Genomic DNA, 22570 nt, shown 5'->3' on the forward strand with positions numbered 1-22570 from the left:
ATGTGCAGTTACCTGAGCACAGCGCCACCAGAGCAAGCTATCAAGGAAGAAACAGGGTCCCTAGAAGCCTGAGCCTCTACTCCCAGCTCTGCAACTCATTCACCCTATGACCTTGGTGAAGGCTCTTAGCTTCTGTGAGCCACAAGAGAATCATGGAAAAACAGAAGATATGAAAGTGCTCTACCTTTTTCACAGAACTGCTGAGGGAATAAAATCAGATAACAGATTTTAAAATTCTCTGTGAATTACAAAGCAAAATGCAAACGTATGAAATCATTCTTACCATTAATAACAGCACTGTAAAATTAAGAGCAGAGTTAAGACCACAGCATTTTCCACCCCCCGACTCCCGAGAGAAATAGTGAGTCCAGCTGATGTATTTGGGCAACCCCAGTATCTAGACTTTGAGAGCCTCAAACCGCTCATGAACTCTGACAGTATCACTCCAGTCCAGTGCTCATTAAGTTCTCCAAGACAGCCAACTGACATAGAATACTACAGCTTTTTCAGCTGGGCTTGAAGCCCTCCAAGCTCACAGCACAGCTAAACAATGAAGAGGTTTTCTGCCACTAGACTCAAAAGCTGGCTTTTGTAAATTCCCATAGAAAGAACATTCAAGGCCAGGCATCGCGGCACATGCCTGTAATCCCAGCAATTTGGGAAGCCGAGGCAGGAGGATCACCTGAGGTCAGAAGTTCAAGAACAGCCTGGCCAATATGGCAAAGCCTCATCTGTACTAAAAATACAAAAATTAGCCAGGCATGCTGGTGGGCACCTGTAATCCCAGCTACTCGGGAGGCTGAGGCAGGAAAATCGCTTGAACTCAGGAGGCCAAGGTTGCAGTGAGCTGAGATCACGCCACTGCACTCCAGCCTGGGCGACAAGAACGAAACTCCATCTCAAAGGAAAAAAAAAGAAAGAGCATTCTTTTTTGCTGATGTTAAATTTCCTGTGCTTAACACAGAGAAATCATACAACACTGAAATCCTGAAAAACATATCATAAAAAGCATTTAGTGACTGAAAAGACATTCAATATAACCTGTAACAGTGAGTTCCCCTCCTCTTTCCAGCCAGCTCCACTAACGCTGTGACCCTTAACAATGCTTTCACTAACACAGAGGAAAATTAATAGGACCGCTTACCCCTCTCAGCTGACAGCTAAACCACTGTTTCTCCCTGGGCTCACTAAAGATGACCTTACCCAAAACCAGGCTGCAATGACCCTGTAGATGTTGACTAACGATTTCAAAATTCCCATATTCTTTGTCCACTCCTAAGGAAGATGAACGGAAGCCAGGTGTCTCCAAGTCAGAACTAACAGAGGCCTTAAACATCAGATGGCCCATTCCCTTCTTTGACAACCGGGGAATCTAAAGCTGAGATTATGGAATAAAACAGCCCGTTTAATAACAAAGCGAAAACCAAAGCCTAGTCACCCAACCTCTGGTCCAAAACTCCTGCAACAACCCAGCACCCATACAGGATGAGTCTCCCTAACCAGAAACTCCGAAATCCTCAACTTTTGAGTGTCGAGGTGATGCTCAATGAAATGTTCATTGGAACAGCTCAGACTCTGGATTTTTGAATTCAGGATGCTCAACCAGCAGGTATAATGCAAATATTCAAAAATCCAAAAAAGGAAAAAAATCTGAGACACTTCTGATTCCAAGAAGTTTGGATGAGGGATATTCAACCTGCATTTTTTTTTTCTCTCTAATGAAGGAAATTAAAAACGAGGCCCGAGCAAAGTCATTCAATCCATACTAAAGTCATTCAATAGTTTAATTAGTACCCATTTAAAGTTAAATGCTACCCGCAGATATTTAAAAGGATGAATACATACATGACTATAATCCCAGAACTTTGGAAGACCGAGGCGGGAGGATCACCTGATGTCAGGAGTCCAAGACCAGCCCAGCCAGCATGGTGAAACTCCATCTCTACTATAAATGCAAAAATTAGCCAGGCGTGGTGGCGCACACCTGTTATCCCAGCTACTCGGGAGGCTGAGGTACGAGAATTGCTTGAACCTGGGGGGAGCACGTTGCAGTGAGCCGAGATCACACCAATGTACTCCAGCCTGGACCACAGAGCAAGACTCTGTCTCAAAAAAAAAAAAAAAAAAAAAAAAAGAAAGAAAAAAGAGAATTTAAATTGTGTTTTCACATGGAGCCCATGTTCCCAGAACACAAGCCCTGCTCTATGCTCCAAGGGCACACAGGGTGCCCCTTTATCTAATACTCACCGTATTCCATGGCAGCCATTAGCACGCATCTGTCCATTGCACTAGACTTCCTGCACATGAGGCAGGGATCATATATTATTACCTTTCTGTCCCCAATGTCTGGCCTAGAAGACACTCAGCAAATGATTCCTGAACTAAGTCAGTTACTAAGATATGTTAAACTTGTATTAACAAAATTGATTTACTAAGTTTGCCAATGCAGCCTTCATACCACACAGCTTAAATCTCAACCTGCGGATTTATCTTGTGTACTGCTAGATTATCACCTATTAACATTCAGGAGGCACCTAGTATGTGCTAGGCATTACTAATTGCTGGGGACCTAGCAGTGACAAAACAACATTCCTTGTTCAAAGAGAAGTTCTAATATAAAGAGGAATAGAAGGAACATGCTAGATTGATGAGAGAGATAAGAAAAGGACAGGCTGCCGTGGGAAGCACCTGGTCTTGTCTGGATGGTACATAGTTAACGAAGTCTGAGTGCTTCATACAGCATAAGGTCATCTCCTCCAAAAAGCGAATGAAGCTTTGATTCCCCAGTACCAAAAGTCATCATAAAGATGTGCACAGCCATATGCTTAGTGTAGGAAGTGAAACCAAACAAACAAAGCTCCAACTTCCAGAGGCAACGGTCCAATTATGAAATCCTCTGGTTACGTTCAATTGAAATTCAAGGTATTCAAGAGGCCAATATTTAAGTGATAAATTAACCCAACCACTTAAAACTAAAGTAGTCTTTGGTTCAAGGGGTAAGGGTATACTACCTTTTACAAATTTATTAGCTCTTAATATTTACATTTAAATATGATGATGATGGTGTAAGAATAACTTTACTGAGTAGTTACTATGGGTTAGGCACCAAACTAAGCACTTTACACACACATTTGCATGATCCTGTGAGATGATCATGACCCCCTGTCATCCCATTTCATAGATGAAAGTCAGGTTTATATAAGCTTAAAAAGTTGCCCCAAATGACACAGCTAGTTAGCAAAACCCAGGCAGCCTGACTCCATAGGCCTTGTTTAAAGAAGTAATATTTATAAACTGTCCAGCACAGCGGTGGTACAAACAAGAGTTCAATAAATGCCTAAAGAGTACTTCCTACCATGAAGAAAAGGTGGAATGGGTAGAGATCAGAGTAGAGTGAGTAACCGGTAAATATACTTCATGACAGGTAGTAACAGGATGTGACATTTAGGCTGTTTCCACATTTGTTTGCATAACACTTTTTCACAGTTCTAAAGCACAAGAACCATTCTAAGCTGGTGAAAGCATAAGGCATGTCTATGATCCAGGACTCCAATTCACTGTGGATCAGGGCATCTCAACCTTTACTCAACCTTTACAGTATATCAGAACCACCTGGGGGTTTTTAACAGCACTATACCTGCCCAGGCTCCATTCCTGCAGATTCTATTTCAACTGGTCGGGAGTAAGCACACATGCTTTTTTCACAGCCCCCCAGACGCAGCTAGGTTTGCAAACCACTGTCCAAGATGCTCTCACACTTCCGCTCAGTTCAACACACACTCACTGAGATTCTAAGCACTATGAATTGGGCTAAGTTAACAAGTCAGGCTCCACTCCCTAATAATATAGACAAAGAAACCAAGATCAGAGATTTATTCCAGTCCAAACCAAACAAATTGCCGGGTGAAAAAAATGCCCTGGCATAGTTTGTCATACAAAACAACTTCCTGCATCTTCCCAGTCAGTAGCCTAGAGACTGACTCTGAGCCATGAGAATTCAGAATCAGGGGGAAATGCCAGTCTGAGGCATCTGCCACACTCCTAGCACACCCCCAAAAGCACCCAGCTACATTTCACATCCACTGTCCTAACAGGGGTCGAAATAGAGAAGAGCAGTGCAATACAGAAAACAGAGCCTGCTGGGCGCCAAAAGGCTGGGGAATTCCAGTCCTAGCCCTGCTACCGATCGGTCTACTCACGTCTCTCTGGTTCTGGTGTGGCCAACAGTTACGCGAGAGGTTGAGACATAAAAGCACAGATGTCAGGCACGCTCCAACATCCAAAATACATAGAAATTAAAAAGCATTAAGGTGATATCAAGGAATGTATAGCATCAACCAGAAAAGTATCTGAAGTATTCGTTTTCCCATTCTTAAGAAATCAAAAGTGGAAGCAGAAAATTGAGCAATCAGCCTACCAGGTTGACTGGGGCAACAGAATACACTCACGGATTCTGCTCACAACAGCGGGGGTGACAGACCAAAAGGAGAACTGCAGAGCGTCCCTCTCTCCTCTGTCCACCCATGCCACCAGTACGTGAGTGCGTCCACACGCAGCGCCCAGTCTCCTGTTCCACTGACGCCAGCGTCCACTCACCACAAGCCTACTAAGTGCCACATGTGCTACGATGCTCCCTCATCTCATCACCATAGACATCCCTGCTGGAGGTGAGTATGTGACAGACGAAAATCACGGAGGCCTAGGGAGGTTGAGACCCGCGTTCCCACTGCAGTGAGGGTGTGCTTGAGAGGGACCCCACGGCTGGGCCCTCCATGCCGCTCTACTCACTAATCACTCCCAGACCAGAGCAGCGAGGGTGAATTTTCTTCCTCTCACTATTTTCAGCCCCTTGGCTGACCCAGCATTCCCCAGAAAGCTATCGAGTTCTGGCAGCTCTGAGACCACAAAGCCATAAACGCACGGGACACACAGCCCAGCTGTCTCTAATGGGTCTTTTACTTGTCATGCTGGTCATTTCTAAGAGCAGATGGGTTAAGAAAGACTTGGCAAGTTACCACGAAATGACCCCTCCACTCTTCCCTGGGGGAAGGCTGACTAGCGAGCAGTCAGGCCGGCTTTCTTCCCCCACTCCCTGCATTCCTGTCCCCAAGGAGCCACAGACAATCCCACCAAATATAAGCAGGAGACAGCCGCCTCCTTCCTACAGCTGGAGGGGGGAAGGGTCCTCTCGGGCCTTTCTAACTGCATGAAAACCAAACTGTGAGCTGTACTGACCTGGGCCTCACCCATGTTGCAGGCGTGTACAACCCAGGTGCCCAGTGGTATCATCAGGCAGAACTACGAATGTGCTTTCCATCGTTTTCATACAATGATTCCAGAACCGCTATCCACACAGCTCCACTTCTCACACATACGACGTGCTTCACGGATTACACAGCATGTTCACCATGGCCCTCATCTGCTCCTCCCAGCAGCCTTGTGTGATCCCTTGAGGATGCTTCCTCATACTGAGGTTTGAAACCAAAACTTTCCCAAGAACATCCAGCTAGTGTTAGAACCAGGATATGAGGGCTTCTGATTCTAGAACCAGTATTTGTGCCACTATTCCACATGGGCCCCTCCAGGGATTTCTGCCTGATCTTAAAATGCAGACAGCAAATCTGTCTCTCTACAGTCCTGGGGTTCCCTATAGACAAGACGTCAAACTTCTAACAGAAAGCTTATACTTATTTGGAAGGCTACCTGGGATATTTCTTTTAAGTTAGTTTGTTCATGTTTTGGAAAGATTGTTCCAATGGCAATGCGGGGCATGAAGTGTAGAAAGGATTCCATGATGAGGCAGAGAAACAATTCGGTGGCTCTTACAATGGTTCCAATGAGGCATGAGGCTCAAGCAGAAAGGACAGAGGGAAAATGCATTAGAAAGAAATGCAAAATGAAGTCCACTCAGACCCAGGATGGAAAAAAGGGGATTAAGCATGATGGTGGTTTCGAGGTTGAAAGACTGATGAACAAGGACGTCATTAACTACTGCAGAGTGGTATCTGGGGCCTGGGTGCACCAGTTTGTTTAACCATTCACCTGCTGAGCAGTCTCCGGGCTGTGTCCAGTTTCTAGACTTTATAAATAATGCTGCTATGAACAGATACATATAGGTTTTTGTGTGAACATAAGTCCTCATTTATCTGGGATAACTGCCCGTGAATGTGAGTGCTGCCTCCTACAGCAATTGCACGTTTAGTTTTTTAAGAAACTGTCAAGCTGTTTTCCAGAATGGCTGTACCATCTTCCATTCCCACCAGCCAAGTGTGAGTGATTCCGTTTCCCCGCATCCTCACCAGCATTGCTCTTGTTACTACTTTTTATTTTAGGCATTCTGATAGGTGTGTAGTGACGTGGCTTTAGTGTGCATTTTTCTGATGGCTCATGATGTTGAACATCTTTTCATGTGCTTATATGTTATCTGAAATGTCTCTTCAGGTTTTTTATTCATTTTCAAACTAGATGACTTGGTTTCACTGCTGAATTTGGATAGTTGTTTATATATTATAGATATGAGTCCTTCATCAGACATGTGGTTTGCAAATAGTTTCTCCCAGTCTCTAGCTCCTCTTTTCATCTTTATTTTGCATTTTACATTTTAGTCCATGATCCATTTTGAGTTAAATTTTGTACAAGGTATGAGGTTTCGATCAGAGTTCAGGTTTTTTTCCTATGAATAATCAGGTAGCCAGTAACTTTTTTTTAAGAGACAAGGTCTACTCTGTCACCCAGGCTGGAGTGCAATGACAGGATCAGAGCTCACTGCAGCCTCGACTCCTAGGCTCAAGTTATCCTCCAGCCTCGACTCCTGGGCTCAAGTTATCCTCCTGCCTCAGCCTCCTGGAGTAGCTGAGACCACAGGCAGGTGCCACCATGACCAGTTAATTTTGTTAGTTTTTGTAGAGACAGGGTCTTGTGCCATGTTCCCCAGGCTGGTCTGGAACTCCTAGGCTCAAGTCATCATCCCACTTATATGGGGCCAGGCAGTGGCACATGCCTGTAATCACAGCACTTTGGGAGGATGAAGCAGGAGAATCACTTGAATCCAGGAATTCCAGACCAGCCTGAGCAACAGACGGAGGCCCTATCTCTGCAAAAAATTTTAAACATTAGCTGGGCATGGTGTTGTACACCTGTGGTCCCAGTTACTTGGGAGGCTGAGGTGGGAGGATCTCTCAAGCCTATGGGGCTGAGGCTGCAGTGAGCCGTGATCGCACCACTACACTCCAGCCTGGGAGAAAGTGAGACCCTGTCTCCAAAAAAAAAAAAAAAAAAAAAAAATAGAGCATCACCCATATTAAAGACACACATTGTCTTTTTGAAAATTTAATTACAGTTATATAATGGACATGTAAAATGTCCAGTTTGAAAGGTTGAAACATATATAACTCTAAGTATTCTTACCTTAAAATTCTGATTCCTGCCTAAGGTATCGCATACTGTTTACATAAGTATCACAATCCCTGGACAACAACTAAAAATGTGTACGAGGGAGAAAAATGATCATATATGCCTATTAATTAAGGTACATTTCCCCCTTATTACATAAAAAAGTCATCACGGCAAACCCCTGTGACTGTATCTAAAGCAAGCCTACAGTTTTACTTCTCCGTATTATAAAATGCAAGGCTACAATTCAAATACTAAACACTTCCTGAAGCCAACTGTAGTTTACTTAAAATAAATGCCTAGGGTCTATATCAAAAATACGAAAAAGCTAGCTACTTCATAGCCATTCCAATCTAAGTTCAGCTTTTCTTTTTTAATTGACACATAATTGTGTACTGTACATATGTATGAAGTACACATAGTGATGTTATAATACATGTAATGTATGTGATCAGCATAATTAGCATATCCACCATCTCAAACATTTATCATTTCTTTGTGTTGGAACGTTCAATGCCCTTTCTCCAATTATCTGGAACTATATATATATATATATATATATATTTTTTTTTTTTGAGACAAAGTCTGGCTCTGTTGCCCAGGCTGGAGTGCAGTGGTGTGATCTCAGCTCACTGCAACATCTGCTTCCTAGGTTGAAGCTATTCTCCTGCCTCGGCCTCCTTGGTAACTGGGGTTACAAGGCACCCACCACTATGCCTGGCTAATTTTTGCATTTTTAGTAGAGACGGGGTTTCTCTACACATTGGCCAGGCTTGTCTCAAACTCCTGACCTCAGGTGATCCACCCACCTCAGCCTCCCAAAGTGCTAGGATTACAGGTATGAGCCACCACACCCAGCCTGAAACTATATATTCTTGTTAACTATAGTCATCCTATGTTATAGAACACTAGAACTTTTTCCTATCCAGCTATAATTTTGTATTCTTTAACAAATTTCTCCCTATCTGCCTCTTCTCCGACCCTTCTCACCCTCTAGGATCCTCTGTCTACTTTCAAATTCCATGAGATCCACTCCTTTTTGCCTTCCACATAAGTGAACATGTGCTGTGTAACTTTCTGTCCCTGGCTTATTTCATAATATCTTCCAGTTCCATCCACGTTGCTGAGAATAACAGGACTTCTTCCCGTGTTATGGCTGAATAGTACTCCACTGTGTATAAACACCACATTTTCTCTATCCATCATCTGCTGTTGGACACCGAGGCTGATTCCTTATCTTGGCTATGGTGAACAGTGCTGTAGGAAACAGAGGTGCGGATGCCCCTCCGACACTGATTTCCTTTTCTTTGGGTATCTACACTGTAGTGGGACTGCTGGATCACACTGTAAATTCATTTGCAGTTTTCTGAGGAACCTCCATACTGTTTGCCATAGTGGGTGCCGTAGCTTACTCTTACTCTTTTTCTTTTTTTCTCTTCGAGACAGAGTCTCACTGTTGCCCAGGCTGGAACACAGTGGTGCAATCTCGGCTTGCTCACTGTAGCATCCGCCTCCAGGGTTCCAGTAGTTCTCATGCCTCAGCCTCTTGAGTAGCTGGGATTATGGGCGCCCACCACTGCACCTGGTAAATTTTTGTATTTTTTAGTAAAGATGGGGTTTCACCACGTTGGCCAGGCTGGTCTTGAACTCCTGGTCTCAAGTGACCCACCCACCTCAGCTGCCCAACGGTGCTGGGATTACAGGTGTGATCCACCGCTCCCAGCTAATTTTTGTGTTTTTAGTAGAGACGGGGTTTCACCATGTTGGCCAGGCTGGTTCAAACTCCTGACATCAGGTGATCTGCCCGCCTCGGCCTCCCAAAGTGCTGAGATGTCAGCGTGCGCCCCGCGCCCAGCCAGCTGCTCTAGTGCACACCCCCCTACAGTGTGTAAGAGCTCCCTTGTCTCCATAGCCTCACCAGCACTTGCTATTTTTTGTCTTTTTGATAATACTCATCCTAACAGGTGAGATGATACCTCACTGTGGTTTTGATTTGCATTTCTCTGATTATAAGTGATACTGAGCATTTTTCTCACATATTTTTTGGCCATTTGTATGTCTTCTTTAAAGAAATGTCTGTTTTATTGGGTGTGGTGACACAAACCTGTAAGCCGAGCACTCAGAACGCTAAGGCAGGAGGACAGCTTGAGCCTAGACCAGCCTAGGCAGCATAGCGAAACCCTAGCGCCAAAAAAAAAAAAAAAAAAAAAAAAAAAAAAAAAAAAAAGAAGAAGAAGAAGAAGAAGAAGAAAAAAGAAATATCTGTGTCTGTTCAGCTTTTTGACCTCCAAAAATTAAGAGCCTATTTTGGAATCTGACAACCTGCCTGATTCAGAGACAATCTGTGTTTGGTTCTACTCTGCTACTTCCTATGTGACTTTGGGAAGTTCCCTTAGCCAATTTGAGCTCAACTTCCTCAACATTAACCAGGAATAAGTACCACCTGCCTCTGTTGGTTAATGCTGAGGACTGAAAGGAGAACCTCCACAACGACACTTGACAATGCCGCCTGGCAGAAACCCTTCAATGCGGGACTGGTAGGATCATCTGAAGCTAAGTACAACTTTCCTTTCCACTGTCCCAGGCTCACTCTGCGTACGATTAGCAAGGAATAGCGAATAAAGGAAACCAAAATAGTTGCTTAATTTTTAATAAGAAATTTTTCAAAAGTGGGGGTGGTGGCAAAATAGGACGGAGAGGAGGGGAAGGAAAAGCAGCCGGTCACAAGTTCTAGTCCAGGGCTCATCCCCGGCCTCCTCACTCAGGCAATCACCAGTCCCCACCTCCTGGGGTGGGGTACTTTCTCGGCTGGCTTCACCCACATGGAAGGCACTGCCACAGGTGTTCAGAAACCAGGAGCACCTTGAAATGGGCAATGTGCTTTGGGTAGGAGACCTACAATTTCCCCAAAGAAACCACGGCACAAAAGTGACCCACACAGGAGGTACCAACGGCTGTAAATACTTGGTGGCAAAAACTGATGTCATACCTTCTGTACAGGAGACACACACACAAATAAAACTTGCCAAAATAGCAGAGAAAAAAATACAGCAGACAGCCAGTGCCATTCTGTTACAGAAATATTTATATCCCAAAGCCAGGGACCTCTCTGGAACACTGTCTTTATTTCCACGTTTCATGGAAGATGTTTGAGTGCACTCACGTGTGTCTCAACAAACTTCCAGTCCCTGCTCTAAACCCTGTGGCTCCTCAGCAAAACCCAAAAACAAGTATCAGTTTTCCTTCTAAATGGGAAATTTCCTGACCTAGCGAACCCAGCATCAAATCCACTTATTATGAGATAGCTGATTACAGGCGAAGCCCTCTAGTCCCAGGATGACTCCCCTCCTGCAGGAGCGGGAGGGATGGGCATAGCACTGGCCTGCCAGACCACATCTCCAGGCAGTTTGCAACCATGGCTGCTCAGCTGAGCCATGATAAAAATCAAAACCAAGTATCTCTGAAAAGTGTACATGTCAAGAACCAGACCTCGGACCAGACTCAGCAGAAATGGATGTTGCAAGGTTTGTTCAGAGACCTCCTCTCCATGCCCCCTCTCCCCGGGACCTCCCTCCTTGCACTAGGAGCCCAGGGCCAATGGATCGCTCCCTTACCTCTAGCGCAGAGCATTTTCAGAACCAGCTCCCAGACTGTACCAGACCCTGAAATGTATTCACTGAATGCACTATTTCTTGAAATGATCATAAATCAACTGACTATAACAACAACTGTTTTAAAAGTGTTCTCTCTCTCTCTCTCAGGAATCGTGCCATGAGTTTGAGCAAGCAGCTTTGCTTCTCTCTACTGCAATTCTATCATTTGCAAAATGTTAACAATTACTGTGTTCACCCATAGCATTGTTGTAAAAAGCCTTAAGACCCACTTCATGTAGCCTGCCTGGAGCACAGACCCTGTCACATGGTAAATGCCCACTGAAGGTGAGTTATCTGTAGCTATTATTACCTGCCACTCCAGCGAACAAAAGGAGTCGATCAGGCCTCATCGTATCACCATGAAAGGATGTCCATGTCGACTACGCAGTGAGAATAGGGGAACTCAATGTTGATCAGGTACTATTTTGTTTTTTACAGTGTGTACATACATATTTGTAGGCACACTGGAAAAGATCTGGAAGGAAATGCACCCAGTGTTAATAGTGACTACCCCAAAGACACATTCATCCAAACACACAACAGAAAAACACTCACTATCTTTCTGACTTCCATATCATGTGAACTATTTTCAATAAGCGTCTATGGCTTTTGTAAAGTTTTTGAAAGGAATTTATTGCATTTTTTTCTGGAGAAACAAGCAGGAGCATGAAAAAGGTGGAAACAGAAGGTTAAATGGAATGGGACTCAATGGAATTGAGTCCCAGCCAGGTTCAGCAGGTACAGGAACCACGCACCTCTCACTACAACTCAACACCAGCTCTCTCTTCTCTTGGTCCAACGGCCCAAGACTTAGAGATAAAATGTTTATTGTGATCACATCAATCACACCAAGGAGCTTGGAACCACCCTTCCAAACTCCTCTGGTTCTGTGTACCTGCCCGGGGCTGTTAGCTTTCCTCCTGTGTCTTTGGCTGGCCTGTAATCCCCTAGTGGTGGAAATGCACCCTGACACTTAGCCATCATCCCCACAACACTCAGCACCGCATAGAGACCAGGGCAGTGATGCCCACTCGGACTGTGATTCTACTTATAAACAAAAGGACCAGGGGCCAGATGCGAATTGTCTTTGGTAACTCACCAGCTGTTGCTTGAACCAGAACAAAGCCAGGTCTCCTGATGCCCAGAAAAGAGCTAGTGCCTGTCCCACTGGAAACGTGGTGAAAATGTTTTGCTTGCTGTGAAAAGATGCACTACTGGAGAAGATGGGTGCAACTTCTCATGGAGACACTCAGCCCAGATCACCAGGAAACAGGGCTGCTGGATGAGACACTTGGCCCAGATCACCAGGAAACAGGGCTGCCGGAGGAGACACTCGGCCCAGATCACCAGGAAACAGGGCTGTTGGATGAGACATGGGGCCCAGATCACCAGGAAACAGGGCTGCCGAAAGAGACACTCAGCCCAGATCACCAGGAAACAGGGCTGCCGAATGAGACACTCGGCCTAGGTCACTAGGAAACAGGGCTGCCAGATTAGACACTAAGCCCGCCCACCGGAAAGGAAATCTGGATGGGCAATGGAGGGAAATTCACACAGCCCAATGACAGCAACAGCATGAACAAAACAAAAAATACCTGACTGGAAATCCATAGCCTGGCTAGCAGATTCGAAACAGAGCCACAATCCTAGCAGCACATATCACTGCAACACAGAGCTTCAATCAGTGTATGCACACTTTAAGTAGATATGTAAAATGTCCATGTTTTTGGAACAAGGGGTATTTGTGTGTGTGTGATGTCAAAGAAAACAGCTGAGAAGAAACTGTGGCAAGGAAATAGAAATAGTCGCCCTTACACATTGACAGTGAGATAACGGTATGGCCCCAACGGAAGGGAATCCAGCAACACCCATCAAAATTTAAAATGCGCAGAACCCTGGATCCCTCAATTCCATTTCTAGCAATGCATCCTATGAACATATTCACGCAAATATGCAAGAATTATGTACAACTCAGCATTGATTAATCCAAACGGTTGGGAACAACCTAAATACTTACCGGCGGACAACCGTGTTTATCTTATGCCAACATCTGTGTTTTTAAAAACAAGACACATAGGCTCGGCGCAGTGGCTCACGCCTGTAATCCCAGCACTTTGAGAGGCTGAGGCAGGTGGCTCACGAGGCCAAGATATCCAGACCATCCTGGCCAACATGGTGAAACCCCGTCTCTTCGAAAAATACAAAAATTATCTGGGCGTGGTGGCGCACGCCTGTAGTCCCAGCTACTCAGGAGGTTGAGGCAGGAGAATCCCTTGAAACCGGGAGGCAGAGGTTGCAGAGATCTGAGATCACGCCAGCCTGGTGACAGAGCAAGACTCTGCCTTGGAAAAACAAACAAACAAACAAAAACTGGCAACAGTGGTCACAGGGCAGTGATGGGAGTAGGACTGCCTTTCACTCTCCAGGACCTTTTGAATGTCACTCACATTACATATTCAAAATACATGACTACAGCAAATATTTTCAAAGAAACTATGAAAACCTGGGAGAATAAGAATATCTAACACACAGGACTGCTGTATAATTAAAGAATGAAAAATATTAAGCACTATCAGAGTTCAAAGGAAGAAAGATTAATTCTAGCTTGGATGTCAGAGTAGGGATCATGTAAAGGAAATGAGTATTTCAAGTCTTGAAGGATAGAGAAGATTTAAAGAGGCGGAAGTGTGGAGATGATGTCCCAGATGGAGATAAGAACATAGGCGAAGACGATGTCCCAGATGGAGATTAGAACATAGGCGAAGATGATGAAGAGATGAGAAGGTATAAATTCTAAGTGCAGCTCTGAGGCTGGGCTTCAGAACAGAGCTTAGGAAAGAAGCTGGAACGCAAGGCTGATGGTGGGAATGGAAACACTGAAACCCAAACTTGCATATCACGCCCTGATCATGAGCCTTGAATGCCAAGCCAGGGAACCCGTCCTTGATCTTAATAATGAAAAATCACTGGGCTGGGTGTGGCGGCTCATGCCTGTAATCCAGTGCTTTGAGAGGCTGAGGCGAGAGGACTGCTAAGGATAGCACACCTGTAGTCCCAGCTACTCAGGAGGCTGAGGCGGGAGGATCACTTGAGCCCAGGAATTTAGGGTTACAGTGAGCTGTGATGGTACGCCTGCATTCCAGCCTGAGCAACAGAGCAAGGGCATGTCTCAAAAATCAAATCAAATGAAATAAAATCACTAAAAGTTTGTATAGACATGAAGTATAAAATCATACCATATATGAATTAATTCAGATATATAATATAAATTAGAGGGGGAAAAGAGAATTTAGGAAGCTATTATAAGAAAACAAGACTCAACTAAGACATGAGCAAAGGCCCTGGGCTCACAGCGCTATCTTCATATAAAGGAATGAACTACCACATTTATTTTCATGGTATCACCAACTTAGATACAGGCTACAGTATTCTGGAACCATCTCTGTATCAGTCAAATCAGATGGCCATAATACCATAGGCAAATACCATAAAAAACGCCATAGGCTATGTGGTTTAAACATTAGTTTATTTCTCACAGCTCTGGAGGCTGGAAGTCCAAGATCAAAGTGTTGGCCAACTCAGTTCCGGGACAGGGACCTCTTCCTGGCTTGCAGACAGCCACCTTTCTTCTTGTTTCCTCACACCAGGGCAGTGGGAGCTGCCTGCTTTCTCTTTCTTTTTTTTTTGAGACAGAGTCTCGCTCTGTCACCAGGCTGGAGTGTAGTGGCACAATCTCAGCTCACTGCAACCTCTGACTCTCTGGTTCAAGCAACTCTCCTGCCTCAGCCACCCGAGTAGCTGGGATTACAGGCACGTGTCACCAAACCCAACTAATTTTTGTATTTTTAGTAGAAACAGGGTTTCAGGATGGTCTCAATCTCCTGACCTCGTGATCTGCCCACCTCGGCCTCCCAAAGTGCCGGGATTACAGGTGTGAGCCACCACACCCGGCCTGGTTTCTCTTCTTCTAAGGGCACTAATCCTGTGAGACAAGGGCCCACGCTCATGACCTCCTCTAACACTTATCACCTCCCAAAGGTCCTACTCCCTAATACCATCACACTGGCAGTTAGGGCTCCAGTACAAGAATCTGGGGGAGACATAAACATTCAGTTTAGAACAATGTCTTTTCAATCCTGTTGAAAAAAACAACCAAATGAGTAGGCAAAGAAGTACCTTATATGTAAACAAGTCAGGACTTTTCATATTTCTGCTAACACATTAAGGTCAATTTAAAATGTCTGATAACAAGAGTCAGAAGCAGAGATAAATGAAAGTTAGTTACTCTGCATTTTAGACCCACATTGAGCTGTCTTTCAATGACATTGTGGCACAAAGAACACTGCTTTCTATTCCTGGTTTTGCCACCAAAAAAGCTGGAACATTTCCCTGTATTTCCATTTATCTTGAAAATCACTGGGCTGACCTAGCGGACCTCCAAGGTCCCTTCCATTCACAAATTCCACAAATAACTTCCTACCAACAGATGCTACACAAACTACACTGACGAAGGGGAAAGCTAACACTAGCAAACAATGAGATGCACACAAGACAAGACGTATAGAGAACTGGATCAACCACAAACTGGTGGACGATGAGCCAGGGGTGGATAAAAACACATTCCCTAACGACAGACAGAGAGGCAATGGCGCCGAGGTAGTATTGTGGAAGATTTCCTATTTTAAATCTTAAGATAAATGCCCAATTGTTTATATTCATTCTGATTAAATGTGAACATGAAAACTTCCTCCAGGGGACACAGACATCTAAAAAGTTCCCAATGTATCCAATTTGTCATTTGATATTTTTACTGACAAGAAAAATGAGGGACTGAATATACAAACAGACCATGCCTGATCATATGTATAAAGACAGAACTCAGACCACAACCTGTAGCTGCCCACCCAGGAAACCAATCCCCTATCTACAGTCAACAGCCAGGAGGCCAGCCAGGCTAGCACATCAGGCAGGAAGCCAGACTGCTCTCTCTCCACAACCCAGAAACTAAACCACAACTCTGTCCATGTGGCCAGGACTTGACTCAAAACTGACAGCTACCCTAATTTTGGCCCCTGTTTCCAGTTAGGATCATTCAGAGAAAGCCAAATACGCCCCTAACCAATCACATAGGACAACCCACTTCTGCACAGCCACCTCCAGTCCCCACAACAGCCTCCACTGGGAGCCGTTCTTTTCCATCCTGAAATTTCCGCACTCTTCATCAGCCACTCACTTGCATGTCAGTCTCTGCCACACGCAAGTAATGGTGCTGACTCTCTTGCCACAGCAGTTCTGAGAAAATCACCTCTGCCTGTCTCATGCGGGCGGCCTTCCTTTATTTCCCCCAAAGAATAAGTCTTAAATGAGGGGCTTCTCTCTATATGGCCAAGCTATACAATTCAGAAGCCCAGCATGGCAGATTCCAAGCCTGGAAAGACCATACACCCCTCAGGTCTTCTTTCCACAAAACACAGCTTCCTTGAGTTCTTCAGTCACTCCCACCAACCAGGGAAGGAACCACGTGTTATGGAAAGATGAAGGGCCTTGAAGTCAAACTTCTGAGTTCATCAAATACTTCATCTTTCCACTTAAGAAATTGCATGGCCTCGGCCAGGTGTGGTGGCTCACACCTGTAATCCCAGCAGTTGGGGAGTCCGAGTTGGGCAGATCACTCATGGTTGGGAGTTCAAGGCCAGCCTAACCAACATGAAAAAACCCCATCCCTACTAAAAATATAAAATCAGCCTGGCGTGGTGGTGCATGCCTGTCATCCCAGCTACTCAGGAGGCTGAGGCAGGAGAATCACTTGAACCAGGGAAGTAGAGGTTGTGGTGAGCCGAGATCGTGCCATTGCACTCCAGCCTGGGCAAGAAGAGCAAAACTCTGCCTCAAAACAAAACAAAACAAAACAAATGACGTGACATTGAACAATTTTCTTAACTTCTCTAAGCCTCTATCTTCATCTTCAATAAAATCATTTTACCTCCAAGATTGCATTAAATGGAATCCCACATGTAAACCAGCTGACAAATATTAGGGGCCCAACAGCTGTGCGCTCCTACTGCCGCCCCACTTTACCCCAAGGGAGAAGCACAAGATGTCCAGAAAAAGCCTGTTGGTCCCTACACTTCAGCATCCTGTCTTCACACAAGGCGCAGTGGCATCCAGACTTACCGGGGTCACCCAAATACAAGACATGTTTTGATTTTTCAACTTAGGTACATATGGCTTCTAACGTTCACCATATATCATCCATAATTTAGAAGAGATTTTCCTACTCTACCCCGTGGTTCTATTTTAGCAGACTTAGATGTGCCATAATAGCTCACTCTCTTAAGCCCTCTTCAGTATCAAAAACAAAACTTTAATCTGTAACACAGTTATCAGCAGTGAAAGTGGAAAAGGTACCTATGAGTCAAAATGACCCTCTGCCCCGCCCCGCCCCACCCTACAAAAAGCTGTTCAGGAGTATTTGGGCTGCTTATGAGAATGCTGTCTGTATTCCCAGGGACAGACAAACGCCTACCCTGGTTGGAAGCTGCGCTGCTCAGCCTCCAGGGTAGAAAGCTCCCCACACCCTCTACCCAAGGAGAAGAGAAGCAAATGGGGTGGCCAGGCTCCAGGATGTGGATATTTAGTGTGGTTTCTGCAGTCCAGGTCACCGCCATGGGTGAAGCTCTTCCTTCCTTCTTTTCCACCCAAGTGGCCAAGGTCCTACGGCCGCTGTAGGGCCTCTACCCTATGAGTTAGCCCAGCCATTCTCCTTCCCCCTTCTTCTTCTTCTTCTTTTTTTTTTTTTTTTGAAATGGAGTCTCACTCTGTCACCTAAGCTGGATGCAGTGGCATAATCTTAGCTCACTACCACCTCTGTAAACCGGGTTAAAGCAATTCTCCTGCCTCAGTCTCCCAAGTACCTGGGATTACAGACACCCGATACCACGCCCAGCTAATTTTTATATTTTTAGTAGAGACGGAGTTTCAACTTGTTGGCCAGGCTGCTCTCGAACACCCGACCTCAGGTAATCCACCTGCTTTGGCCTCCCAAATTGCTGGGATTACAGGCATGAGCCACTGCATCTGGCCGAGTCAGCCCAGCCATCCTGACATTTTGTTCTGGCAAAATTACTCTCTTCTACATCTACCTTCCAAGTAGCTAAATCAGAGATCTGGCCCTTGGGGCAGGCTTGAAGAATCCCTGTTTTTGGTCCTCAAGAGGTCCTTCCAGGGTCTGGGACAATTTCAAGGCTTGTGTTCTTAAAGAGGAAAGAAACCTCACGTACACGGCTCTCGCAGAGCTCAGGCGAGCCCGTATCGGAGGCAAGGCTTGGGAGGTGGCCCTAAGGTTTGGGTGTGCCATCTATGATAACAGCTAAGAGATCTGAAGCCAGCTGTCTGGGTTCAAACCTCAATTCCAACAGCACTGGCTGTGTGATGTTAGACAACGTCCCCAGCCTCTCTGTGGTTCAGTTTCCTCACTGTAAAAGGGCCACAATAATAGAGCTGCTCTAAAAATTAAGTGAATTGGTGCATATAAGGTATTCAGAACAATGCTTGGCACATGGGGAGTTCAATAGACACGTATTGAACAGAGTAACTTAGCAATTAGTAAATATACTCATGCAGGCCAGGCGCTGTGGCTCACGCCTGTAATTCCAAAACTTTGGGAGACTAAGGCGAGAGGGTCCCTTGAGCCCAGGAGTTTGAGACTAGCATGGGCAACACAGCAATATTCCATCTCTAAAAATGTGTGTAACATACATGTATATATACACTCAAATGTTCACAGTGTATTTATAATATACAAAATAGCTGGAATACAGAGTTAACTATTCACAATGGTTACTTCTAGAGAAGGGGGAATGCAAATTTCAGCTTTTTACACCACACATATATTCTTGTATCATCTGAAATATTTAAGCAAATTGTATGCATAAATCTGCCCCGAAACACATACCAGAACAATGTAGTTTTGACTCCCAAATCTTCAAATCATGATGGAATTGTCCTGTGAAAGCAAATTTATAGAGATGAAAAGTCTCCCTGCAGCCTAAATGCTCTTTCATGTGACCTATATTACACAAACCAATGCAGAGGCCCAATCCTTGTCCCACTGTCATACGAATTTTTCAGTGAACTGCATTCCCCTTTACAAACTAGATGATAATTAGAGTTACCAGGCAAGAACGTGGATCCAGTTCTGCTTTTTCAAAGCCCAATGTTCCTCACATAATAACAATGCATTCTTCAACCAGTCAACTGCCCCCAACACCTGAGCTCTCTGTTGTACACAACTCAGCAAGGCCTGGGAGAAAGCAGGTGCAAATTTCACTTACTCAGTAGCAACACATCCCGCCTGATTCTTCTGCTGGGCTAGTTCTCAAGTCATCTTTTTCTAAGCTTTCATTTGGCTCTGCCACACGTACCTAGGCTGGGTAAAACACTTTACCAGATTTTTTTTTTTTTTCGAGACAGAGTTTCACTCTGTCGCCCAGGGTGGAGTGCAGTGACGCCATCTCGGCTCACTATAACCTCTGCCTCCTGGGTTCAAATGATTCTCCTGTTTCAACCTCCCAAGTACTTGGGAATACAGGCATGCCACCACACCCAGCTAGTTTTTGTATTCTTAGTAAAGATGGGGTTTCACCATATTGGTCAGGCTGGTCTCAAACTCCTGACCTCATGATCCGCCTGCCTCGGCCTCCCAAAGTGGTGGGATTACAGGCGTGAGTCACTGCACCTGGCCTACTTTACCGGTTTTGTTCCTGAATGAAACCTGTTATTACTATCAATAATGTCAATCAGTGCCATTTCATTCACCGTGTGACACACACACAAAGCACTTCATACTCGCTCCACCTATCTGCTTTTCTGCAATGGTCGCAGTGTTCCCCATCTTACATGAGAGGCACAGAGAAAGACAATGACTTCTCCAAGGTTTTGTAATTCACAATCAGTGGCAGAACCAACATATCCAACCCGGTCTGGCCAAGGCCTGTGTTTCAGCCACACCACTTGGTTGCTGCCCCTAAGGCTCAATGGGCAAGTGACAGATCACTCCAATTGCAGAGGCTGCAGAAATGCCTTCCGCCATAGTACAATGGACGGTTCGCTCTCAGGAGGGGAGGCAGGGGTGGGAATCAGCACACGGTTCTGCTCGGTTTCTCATGCAGGGCACAGACTATGTATTTTGTGCCTTGCTTTGGAGGTGAAATGTCTCCTGCCCCCTGTACCACAGCTTTCTTTGGCCTCTCCACATAAAAGTACAACTGAGTTCCTCAGGGGCAGGCAGTGATCACTGCCCTGTGCCACACCTGACTGCTGTCCCAATAGGTGGACACACAGGCTCTTCTCTTATGGCCCAGGCTGCCCCCATCTGCTAAGCATCGAAAACTACACACAGGATTTGCAGAACATTAATGACATGGAGGTGACTGCTTCATCTCTGTTGAAAACTTACTGCAGTGTTGTAAAGAAGAGAATTCAGGAAAAGCTGAACATTTGAGGCTGGCTGGCTGTAATCTTCAGCTGCTGAGAAAGCCTCAGCTGCTCGGTTCCACTGTGGAAATGCAACTCCTCCCTCAAAGTCCAACTCAAGTACACCTCCTCTGCGGTGCCTGCCCCTTCCTCCCTTTCACAAGCACGTGCTCCCTCTGCAGTCCCAGAGCATTCTATCGCCACCTCTGGAGCCACACTGTCCCAGCCGACAGCCAGCTCAGTGCACAGCTGCCTCTCCCTGTGTGTACCTGCAGGCCCCACCTGGGCTGGAAGGCTGCCTCCTTCTCCTCCACACGGAGGCGGCACTCAGGACCTACTGAATGAAGGAGGGAGTGGATGAGCAAGATAGCCAAGGGCCACAGGGAATGAATGGCCTGCGGCTCCCAGCAGGAACAGCCCCTGCCCTACCAATCCGGAGGTGCTGGCTCTGTTCTCAGCAGGGCTGCTAAAAGCTCCCTTATAACAGCTCTAGGCCACAACGACCAACTTGGTGTCAGGCCCTAAAGACACCAAAAATCCTAACAAATAAAGAGGCGGCTATGCAGCATGCTGGTTAAAAGCACAGGCTTCGGAGTCAGAGCTTGAATTCCACTTATTAGGTGACCTTGAGCAAGTTACTCAAGGCATCAATCTCATTTTGTCACCAGCAAAATGAGGACATTATCCGCCACACAGTGTTGCTGAAAAAGTAAGAGAGGTGACAGACGCAAAGTGCTTGGCACTTACTTACTCTTACTGGTTTATTACAAAGAAGAGAACACACGAGCAGCCAAATGCAAGAGATGCACAGGGCACACCACGGGGCAGAGAGGTCGGGGCTCCCATGCCGTCCCTGGAAGTGCCACCTCCCCAGCACCAAATGAGTTCACCAAACCAGAAGCTCTCCAAACCCAGTATTTAGAGGGTTTTATGGAGTTTTCATAACATAGACATGATGAAGCCATTGGCCACCCATGACTAGCTCAATCTCCAGCCTGTCTCGTCTCCCCTCCCAGAGGTAGGGGTGGGGCTGGTATGTCCAACTCTTTACTCATGACTCATCTTTCTGGCAACCAGCCCCAATCCTGAACCTGTCCAGGGGCCCGAAGCCACCTGTCATCTCATTATCATACAAAAGACACTCCTATCACCCCAGAGATTCCAAAAGTCTTAGAAGCTCTTGTGTCAGGTATTGAAACCTAAGACCAAATATTATAACCAATGATGTTCCTATCACTCAGGAAATTACAAGGGTTTTAGAAGCTCTGGGCCAAAACCAGGAAGAACACTAAATATATACACTATTGTACTATGTATCCCACTATCACGATACATTTTTTTTTGAGACAGCGTCGACCTCTGTTGCCCAGGTTGGAGTACAGTGGCGTGTACAGCTTATGATGCGATCTCAGCTCACTGCAACCTCCACCTCCCAGGTTCAAGCAATTCTTGTGCCTCACGCTCCTGAGTAGCTGGGACTACAGGTGTGCGACACTACAACTGACGAATTTTTGTATTTTTTAGTAGGACAGGGTTTCACTGTGTTGGCCAGGCTGGCCTTCAACTCCTGGCCTCAAGTGATTTGCCTGCCTCGGCCTCCCAAAAATCTGGGATAAGTCACAAGCCACCATGCCTGGCCTCACTATCACAATAATTATACTGAGAGGATGGGGGAGAAAAACATGGGCAACAGGAGGAGGGGAGAGGGTAAGCAACCTGAATCCTTGTCTTCCACACAATCTAGAAGAACCAGCTAAAACATAAACATAGTAACCTCCAAGGAGCAGGGATCAGGGTGAAGGGTAAGGTGGGGGATTGCTGGGTTTTATTGTAAGCCTTGTTAATTTCTGACTCTTAGAGCTGTATGCCTGTACAACTTTGCAAAAATGAGTATTTACCTGTAATCCCAGCACTTTGGGAAGACAAGGTGGGCGGATCACGAGGTCAGGAGATCGAGACCATCCTGGCTAACACGGTGAAACTCCATCTCTACTAAAAATACAAAATATTAGCCAGGCATGGTGGTGGGCACCTGTAATCCCAGCTACTCA

The 22570-nt window shown here is 45.5% G+C and overlaps 1 pseudogene; it reads right to left on the reverse strand.

Annotated features, from left to right (window-relative positions):
• The window catches only part of LOC135970071 (SH3 domain and tetratricopeptide repeat-containing protein 1-like), a 37848-nt pseudogene extending 26368 nt beyond the window's left edge, over positions 1-11480 (reverse strand).
• Between the last annotated feature and the right edge of the window lie 11090 nt (positions 11481-22570).

The sequence above is a fragment of the Macaca fascicularis genome, chromosome 3 (genome assembly GCF_037993035.2).
Source record: "Macaca fascicularis isolate 582-1 chromosome 3, T2T-MFA8v1.1".
Classification (NCBI taxonomy): domain Eukaryota; kingdom Metazoa; phylum Chordata; class Mammalia; order Primates; family Cercopithecidae; genus Macaca; species Macaca fascicularis.